The sequence below is a fragment of the Tripterygium wilfordii genome, chromosome 2 (assembly GCF_013401445.1).
Source record: "Tripterygium wilfordii isolate XIE 37 chromosome 2, ASM1340144v1, whole genome shotgun sequence".
NCBI lineage: Eukaryota > Viridiplantae > Streptophyta > Magnoliopsida > Celastrales > Celastraceae > Tripterygium > Tripterygium wilfordii.
The window spans coordinates 3721741-3731516 of NC_052233.1; positions in this window are offsets into that span (position 1 = coordinate 3721741).

Here is a 9776-nt window from a genome sequence, read left to right on the forward strand (position 1 = left end):
TCTATTCGCCTCTTTACCTTACGAAAACGTGGCACGAAGGCTCAACTAGCAAGTTAGACTTTAAGAAGCACTAAATAGAGTAAACGGTCCACATTGATGCTTGGAATTGCTCAACTCTCTCCATAGAGGAGCTTTTCACGTTTTTGCAATTTGAGACATAACTTGGTCTATTCGCCTCTTTACCTTACGAAACGTGGCACGAAGGCTCAACTAGCAAGTTAGACTTTAAGAGCACTAAATAGAGTACAACGGTCCACATTGATGCTTTGGAATTGCTCAACTCTCTCCATAGAGGAGCTTTTCACGTTTTTGCAATTTGAGACATAACTTGGTCTATTCGCCTCTTTACCTTACGAAACGTGGCACGAAGGCTCAACTAGCAAGTTAGACTTTAAGAACACTAAATAGAGTACAACGGTCCACATTGATGCTTTGGAATTGCTCAACTCTCTCCATAGAGGAGCTTTTCACGTTTTGAGCAATTTGAGACATAACTTGGTCTATTCGCCTCTTTACCTTACGAAACGTGGCACGAAGGCTCAACTAGCAAGTTAGACTTTTAAGAGCACTAAATAGAGTACAACGGTCCACATTGATGCATTGGAATTGCTCAACTCTCTCCATAGAGGAGCTTTTCACGTTTTGAGCAATTTGAGACATAACTTGGTCTATTCGCCTCTTTACCTTACGAAACGTGGCACGAAGGCTCAACTAGCAAGTTAGACTTTTAAGAGCACTAAATAGAGTACAACGGTCCACATTGATGCTTTGGAATTGCTCAACTCTCTCCATAGAGGAGCTTTTCACGTTTTTGAGCAATTTGAGACATAACTTGGTCTATTCGCCTCTTTACCTTACGAAACGTGGCACGAAGGCTCAACTAGCAAGTTAGACTTTTAAGAGCACTAAATAGAGTACAACGGTCCACATTGATGCTTTGGAATTGCTCAACTCTCTCCATAGAGGAGCTTTTCACGTTTTTGAGCAATTTGAGACATAACTTGGTCTATTCGCCTCTTTACCTTACGAAACGTGGCACGAAGGCTCAACTAGCAAGTTAGACTTTTAAGAGCACTAAATAGAGAACGGTCCACATTGATGCTTTGGAATTGCTCAACTCTCTCCATAGAGGAGCTTTTCACGTTTTTGAGCAATTTGAGACATAACTTGGTCTATTCGCCTCTTTACCTTACGAAACGTGGCACGAAGGCTCAACTAGCAAGTTAGACTTTAAGACACTAAATAGAGTACAACGGTCCACATTGATGCTTTGGAATTGCTCAACTCTCTCCATAGAGGAGCTTTTCACGTTTTTGAGCAATTTGAGACATAACTTGGTCTATTCGCTCTTTACCTTACGAAACGTGGCACGAAGGCTCAACTAGCAAGTTAGACTTTAAGAGCACTAAATAGAGTACAACGGTCCACATTGATGCTTTGGAATTGCTCAACTCTCTCCATAGAGGAGCTTTTCACGTTTTTGAGCAATTTGAGACATAACTTGGTCTATTCGCTCTTTACCTTACGAAACGTGGCACGAAGGCTCAACTAGCAAGTTAGACTTTTAAGAGCACTAAATAGAGTAACGGTCCACATTGATGCTTTGGAATTGCTCAACTCTCTCCATAGAGGAGCTTTTCACGTTTTTGAGCAATTTGAGACATAACTTGGTCTATTCGCCTCTTTACCTTACGAAACGTGGCACGAAGGCTCAACTAGCAAGTTAGACTTTAAGAACACTAAATAGAGTACAACGGTCCACATTGATGCTTTGGAATTGCTCAACTCTCTCCATAGAGGAGCTTTTCACGTTTTTGAGCAATTTGAGACATAACTTGGTCTATTCGCCTCTTTACCTTACGAAACGTGGCACGAAGGCTCAACTAGCAAGTTAGACTTTAAGACACTAAATAGAGTACAACGGTCCACATTGATGCTTTGGAATTGCTCAACTCTCTCCATAGAGGAGCTTTTCACGTTTTGCAATTTGAGACATAACTTGGTCTATTCGCCTCTTTACCTTACGAAACGTGGCACGAAGGCTCAACTAGCAAGTTAGACTTTTAAGAGCACTAAATAGAGTACAACGGTCCACATTGATGCTTTGGAATTGCTCAACTCTCTCCATAGAGGAGCTTTTCACGTTTTTGAGCAATTTGAGACATAACTTGGTCTATTCGCCTCTTTACCTTACGAAACGTGGCACGAAGGCTCAACTAGCAAGTTAGACTTTAAGAGCACTAAATAGAGTACAACGGTCCACATTGATGCTTTGGAATTGCTCAACTCTCTCCATAGAGGAGCTTTTCACGTTTTTGTGCAATTTGAGACATAACTTGGTCTATTCGCTCTTTACCTTACGAAACGTGGCACGAAGGCTCAACTAGCAAGTTAGACTTTTAAGAGCACTAAATAGAGTACAACGGTCCACATTGATGCTTTGGAATTGCTCAACTCTCTCCATAGAGGAGCTTTTCACGTTTTTGTGCAATTTGAGACATAACTTGGTCTATTCGTCTTTACCTTACGAAACGTGGCACGAAGGCTCAACTAGCAAGTTAGACTTTAAAGCACTAAATAGAGTACAACGGTCCACATTGATGCTTTGGAATTGCTCAACTCTCTCCATAGAGGAGCTTTTCACGTTTTTGAGCAATTTGAGACATAACTTGGTCTATTCGCCTCTTTACCTTACGAAACGTGGCACGAAGGCTCAACTAGCAAGTTAGACTTTTAAGAGCACTAAATAGAGTACAACGGTCCACATTGATGCTTTGGAATTGCTCAACTCTCTCCATAGAGGAGCTTTTCACGTTTTTGAGCAATTTGAGACATAACTTGGTCTATTCGCTCTTTACCTTACGAAACGTGGCACGAAGGCTCAACTAGCAAGTTAGACTTTTAAGAGCACTAAATAGAGTACAACGGTCCACATTGATGCTTTGGAATTGCTCAACTCTCTCCATAGAGGAGCTTTTCACGTTTTGCAATTTGAGACATAACTTGGTCTATTCGCCTCTTTACCTTACGAAACGTGGCACGAAGGCTCAACTAGCAAGTTAGACTTTTAAGAGCACTAAATAGAGTACAACGGTCCACATTGATGCTTTGGAATTGCTCAACTCTCTCCATAGAGGAGCTTTTCACGTTTTTGAGCAATTTGAGACATAACTTGGTCTATTCGCCTCTTTACCTTACGAAACGTGGCACGAAGGCTCAACTAGCAAGTTAGACTTTAAGACACTAAATAGAGAACGGTCCACATTGATGCTTTGGAATTGCTCAACTCTCTCCATAGAGGAGCTTTTCACGTTTTGAGCAATTTGAGACATAACTTGGTCTATTCGCCTCTTTACCTTACGAAACGTGGCACGAAGGCTCAACTAGCAAGTTAGACTTTAAGAGCACTAAATAGAGTAAACGGTCCACATTGATGCTTTGGAATTGCTCAACTCTCTCCATAGAGGAGCTTTTCACGTTTTGAGCAATTTGAGACATAACTTGGTCTATTCGCCTCTTTACCTTACGAAACGTGGCACGAAGGCTCAACTAGCAAGTTAGACTTTTAAGAGCACTAAATAGAGTACAACGGTCCACATTGATGCTTTGGAATTGCTCAACTCTCTCCATAGAGGAGCTTTTCACGTTTTGAGCAATTTGAGACATAACTTGGTCTATTCGCTCTTTACCTTACGAAACGTGGCACGAAGGCTCAACTAGCAAGTTAGACTTTTAAGACACTAAATAGAGTACAACGGTCCACATTGATGCTTTGGAATTGCTCAACTCTCTCCATAGAGGAGCTTTTCACGTTTTTGAGCAATTTGAGACATAACTTGGTCTATTCGCCTCTTTACCTTACGAAACGTGGCACGAAGGCTCAACTAGCAAGTTAGACTTTTAAGAGCACTAAATAGAGTACAACGGTCCACATTGATGCTTTGGAATTGCTCAACTCTCTCCATAGAGGAGCTTTTCACGTTTTTGAGCAATTTGAGACATAACTTGGTCTATTCGCCTCTTTACCTTACGAAACGTGGCACGAAGGCTCAACTAGCAAGTTAGACTTTAAGACACTAAATAGAGTACAACGGTCCACATTGATGCTTTGGAATTGCTCAACTCTCTCCATAGAGGAGCTTTTCACGTTTTTGAGCAATTTGAGACATAACTTGGTCTATTCCTCTTTACCTTACGAAACGTGGCACGAAGGCTCAACTAGCAAGTTAGACTTTAAGAGCACTAAATAGAGTACAACGGTCCACATTGATGCTTTGGAATTGCTCAACTCTCTCCATAGAGGAGCTTTTCACGTTTTTGCAATTTGAGACATAACTTGGTCTATTCGCCTCTTTACCTTACGAAACGTGGCACGAAGGCTCAACTAGCAAGTTAGACTTAAGAGCACTAAATAGAGTAGAACGGTCCACATTGATGCTTTGGAATTGCTCAACTCTCTCCATAGAGGAGCTTTTCACGTTTTTGTGCAATTTGAGACATAACTTGGTCTATTCCTCTTTACCTTACGAAACGTGGCACGAAGGCTCAACTAGCAAGTTAGACTTTTAAGAGCACTAAATAGAGTACAACGGTCCACATTGATGCTTTGGAATTGCTCAACTCTCTCCATAGAGGAGCTTTTCACGTTTTTGTGCAATTTGAGACATAACTTGGTCTATTCGCCTCTTTACCTTACGAAACGTGGCACGAAGGCTCAACTAGCAAGTTAGACTTTAAGAGCACTAAATAGAGTACAACGGTCCACATTGATGCTTTGGAATTGCTCAACTCTCTCCATAGAGGAGCTTTTCACGTTTTTGTGCAATTTGAGACATAACTTGGTCTATTCGGTCTTTACCTTACGAAACGTGGCACGAAGGCTCAACTAGCAAGTTAGACTTTTAAGAGCACTAAATAGAGTACAACGGTCCACATTGATGCTTTGGAATTGCTCAACTCTCTCCATAGAGGAGCTTTTCACGTTTTTGGCAATTTGAGACATAACTTGGTCTATTCGCTCTTTACCTTACGAAACGTGGCACGAAGGCTCAACTAGCAAGTTAGACTTTTAAGAGCACTAAATAGAGTACAACGGTCCACATTGATGCTTTGGAATTGCTCAACTCTCTCCATAGAGGAGCTTTTCACGTTTTTGAGCAATTTGAGACATAACTTGGTCTATTCGCCTCTTTACCTTACGAAACGTGGCACGAAGGCTCAACTAGCAAGTTAGACTTTAAGAGCACTAAATAGAGTACAACGGTCCACATTGATGCTTTGGAATTGCTCAACTCTCTCCATAGAGGAGCTTTTCACGTTTTTGCAATTTGAGACATAACTTGGTCTATTCGCCTCTTTACCTTACGAAACGTGGCACGAAGGCTCAACTAGCAAGTTAGACTTTAAGACACTAAATAGAGTACAACGGTCCACATTGATGCTTTGGAATTGCTCAACTCTCTCCATAGAGGAGCTTTTCACGTTTTTGAGCAATTTGAGACATAACTTGGTCTATTCGCTCTTTACCTTACGAAACGTGGCACGAAGGCTCAACTAGCAAGTTAGACTTTTAAGAGCACTAAATAGAGTACAACGGTCCACATTGATGCTTTGGAATTGCTCAACTCTCTCCATAGAGGAGCTTTTCACGTTTTTGAGCAATTTGAGACATAACTTGGTCTATTCGCCTCTTTACCTTACGAAACGTGGCACGAAGGCTCAACTAGCAAGTTAGACTTTTAAGAGCACTAAATAGAGTACAACGGTCCACATTGATGCTTTGGAATTGCTCAACTCTCTCCATAGAGGAGCTTTTCACGTTTTGTGCAATTTGAGACATAACTTGGTCTATTCGCTCTTTACCTTACGAAACGTGGCACGAAGGCTCAACTAGCAAGTTAGACTTTAAGAGCACTAAATAGAGTACAACGGTCCACATTGATGCTTTGGAATTGCTCAACTCTCTCCATAGAGGAGCTTTTCACGTTTTTGAGCAATTTGAGACATAACTTGGTCTATTCGCCTCTTTACCTTACGAAACGTGGCACGAAGGCTCAACTAGCAAGTTAGACTTTAAGAGCACTAAATAGAGTACAACGGTCCACATTGATGCTTTGGAATTGCTCAACTCTCTCCATAGAGGAGCTTTTCACGTTTTTGAGCAATTTGAGACATAACTTGGTCTATTCGCCTCTTTACCTTACGAAACGTGGCACGAAGGCTCAACTAGCAAGTTAGACTTTAAGAGCACTAAATAGAGTACAACGGTCCACATTGATGCTTTGGAATTGCTCAACTCTCTCCATAGAGGAGCTTTTCACGTTTTGTGCAATTTGAGACATAACTTGGTCTATTCCTCTTTACCTTACGAAACGTGGCACGAAGGCTCAACTAGCAAGTTAGACTTTAAGAGCACTAAATAGAGTACAACGGTCCACATTGATGCTTTGGAATTGCTCAACTCTCTCCATAGAGGAGCTTTTCACGTTTTTGTGCAATTTGAGACATAACTTGGTCTATTCGTCTTTACCTTACGAAACGTGGCACGAAGGCTCAACTAGCAAGTTAGACTTTAAGAGCACTAAATAGAGTACAACGGTCCACATTGATGCTTTGGAATTGCTCAACTCTCTCCATAGAGGAGCTTTTCACGTTTTTGTGCAATTTGAGACATAACTTGGTCTATTCGCTCTTTACCTTACGAAACGTGGCACGAAGGCTCAACTAGCAAGTTAGACTTTTAAGAGCACTAAATAGAGTACAACGGTCCACATTGATGCATTGGAATTGCTCAACTCTCTCCATAGAGGAGCTTTTCACGTTTTTGTGCAATTTGAGACATAACTTGGTCTATTCGCGTCTTTACCTTACGAAACGTGCACGAAGGCTCAACTAGCAAGTTAGACTTCTAAGAACACTAAATAGAGTAGAACGGTCCACATTGATGCTTTGGAATTGCTCAACTCTCTCCATAGAGGAGCTTTTCACGTTTTTTGTGCAATTTGAGACATAACTTGGTCTATTCGCGTCTTTACCTTACGAAACGTGCCACGAAGGCTCAACTAGCAAGTTAGACTTCTAAGAACACTAAATAGAGTAGAACTGTCCACATTGATGCTTTGGAATTGCTCAACTCTCTCCATAGAAGGAGCTTTTTCACGTTTTTGAGCAATTTGAGACATAACCTGGTCTATTCGCGTCTTTACCTTACGAAACGTGGCACGAAGCTCAACTAGCAAGTTAGACTTCTAAGGACACTAAATAGAGTAGAACGATCCACATTGATGCTTTGGAATTGCTCAACTCTCTCCATAGAGGAGCTTTTCACGTTTTTGTGCAATTTTGAGACATAACCCTAATCTATTCGCGTCTTTACCTTACGAAACGTGGCACGAAGCTCAACTAGCAAGTTAGACTTCTAAGAACACTAAATAGAGTACAACGGTCCACATTGATGCTTGGAATTGCTCAACTCTCTCCAATAGAGGAGCTTTTCACGTTTTTGTGCAATTTGCAGACATAACTTGGTCTATTCGCGTCTTTACCTTACGAAACGTGGCACGAAGCTCAACTAGCAAGTTAGACTTCTAAGAACACTAAATAGAGTACAACGGTCCACATTGATGCTTTGGAATTGCTCAACTCTCTCCATAGAGGAGCTTTTCACTGTTTTTGTAGCAATTTGAGACATAACTTGGTCTATTCGCGTCTTTACCTTACGAAACGTGGCACGAAGGCTCAACTAGCAAGTTAGACTTTTAAGAACACTAAATAGAGTACGAACGGTCCACATTGATGCTTTGGAATTGCTCAACTCTCTCCATAGAGGAGCTTTTCACGTTTTTGTGCAATTTGAGACATAACTTGGTCTATTCGCGTCTTTACCTTACGAAACGTGGCACGAAAGCTCAACTAGCAAGTTAGACTTCTAAGAACACTAATAGAGTCGAACGGTCCACATTGATGCTTTGGAATTGCTCAACTCTCTCCATAGAGGAGCTTTTCACGTTTTTGTGCAATTTGAGACATAACTTGGTCTATTCGCGTCTTTACCTTACGAAACGTGGCACGAAGGCTCAACTAGCAAGTTAGACTTCTAAGAACACTAATAGAGTACAACGGTCCACATTGATGCTTTGGAATTGCTCAACTCTCTCCATAGAGGAGCTTTTCACTGTTTTTGTAGCAATTTGAGACATAACTTGGTCTATTCGCGTCTTTACCTTACGAAACGTGGCACGAAGGCTCAACTAGCAAGTTAGACTTCTAAGAACACTAATAGAGTACAACGGTCCACATTGATGCATTTGGAATTGCTCAACTCTCTCCATAGAGGAGCTTTTCACGTTTTTGTAGCAATTTGAGACATAACTTGGTCTATTCGCGTCTTTACCTTACGAAACGTGGCACGAAGGCTCAACTAGCAAGTTAGACTTCTAAGAAGCACTAAATAGAGTACAACGGTCCACATTGATGCTTTGGAATTGCTCAACTCTCTCCATAGAGGAGCTTTTCACGTTTTTGTGCAATTTGAGACATAACTTGGTCTATTCGCGTCTTTACCTTACGAAACGTGGCACGAAGGCTCAACTAGCAAGTTAGACTTCTAAGACACTAAATAGAGTAAACGGTCCACATTGATGCTTTGGAATTGCTCAACTCTCTCCATAGAGGAGCTTTTCACGTTTTTGATGCAATTTGAGACATAACTTGGTCTATTCGCCTCTTTACCTTACGAAACGTGGCACGAAAGGCTCAACTAGCAAGTTAGACTTTTAAGAGCACTAAATAGAGTACAACGGTCCACATTGATGCATTGGAATTGCTCAACTCTCTCCATAGAGGAGCTTTTCACGTTTTGTGCAATTTGAAGACATAACTTGGTCTATTCGACGTCTTTACTTACGAAACGTGGCACAAGGCTCAACTAGCAAGTTAGACTTCTAAGAGCACTAAATAGAGTACAACGGTCCACATTGATGCATTGGAATTGCTCAACTCTCTCCATAGAGGAGCTTTTCACGTTTTTGTGCAATTTGAGACATAACTTGGTCTATTCAGCGTCTTTACCTTACGAAACGTGGCACAAAGGCTCAACTAGCAAGTTAGACTTTTAAGAGCACTAAATAGAGTACAACGGTCCACATTGATGCATTGGAATTGCTCAACTCTCTCCATAGAGGAGCTTTTCACGTTTTTGTGCAATTTGAGACATAACTTGGTCTATTCGCCGTCTTTACCTTACGAAACGTGGCACAGAAGGCTCAACTAGCAAGTTAGACTTTAAGAGCACTAAATAGAGTACAACGGTCCACATTGATGCTTTGGAATTGCTCAAACTCTCTCCATAGAGGAGCTTTTCACGTTTTTGTGCAATTTGAGACATAACTTGGTCTATTCGTCGTCTTTACCTTACGAAACGTGGCACGAAGGCTCAACTAGCAAGTTAGACTTTTAAGAGCACTAAATAGAGTACAACGGTCCACATTGATGCATTTGGAATTGCCTCAACTCTCTCCATAGAGGAGCTTTTCACGTTTTTGTGCAATTTGAGACATAACTTGGTCTATTCGCGTCTTTGCCTTACGAAACGTGGCACGAAGGCTCAACTAGCAAGTTAGACTTCTAAGAACACTAAATAGAGTACGAACGGTCCACATTTGATGCATTGGAATTGCTCAACTCTCTCCATAGAGGAGCTTTTCACGTTTTTGTGCAATTTTGAGACATAACCTTGGTCTATTCGCGTCTTTACCTTACGAAACGTGCACGAAGGC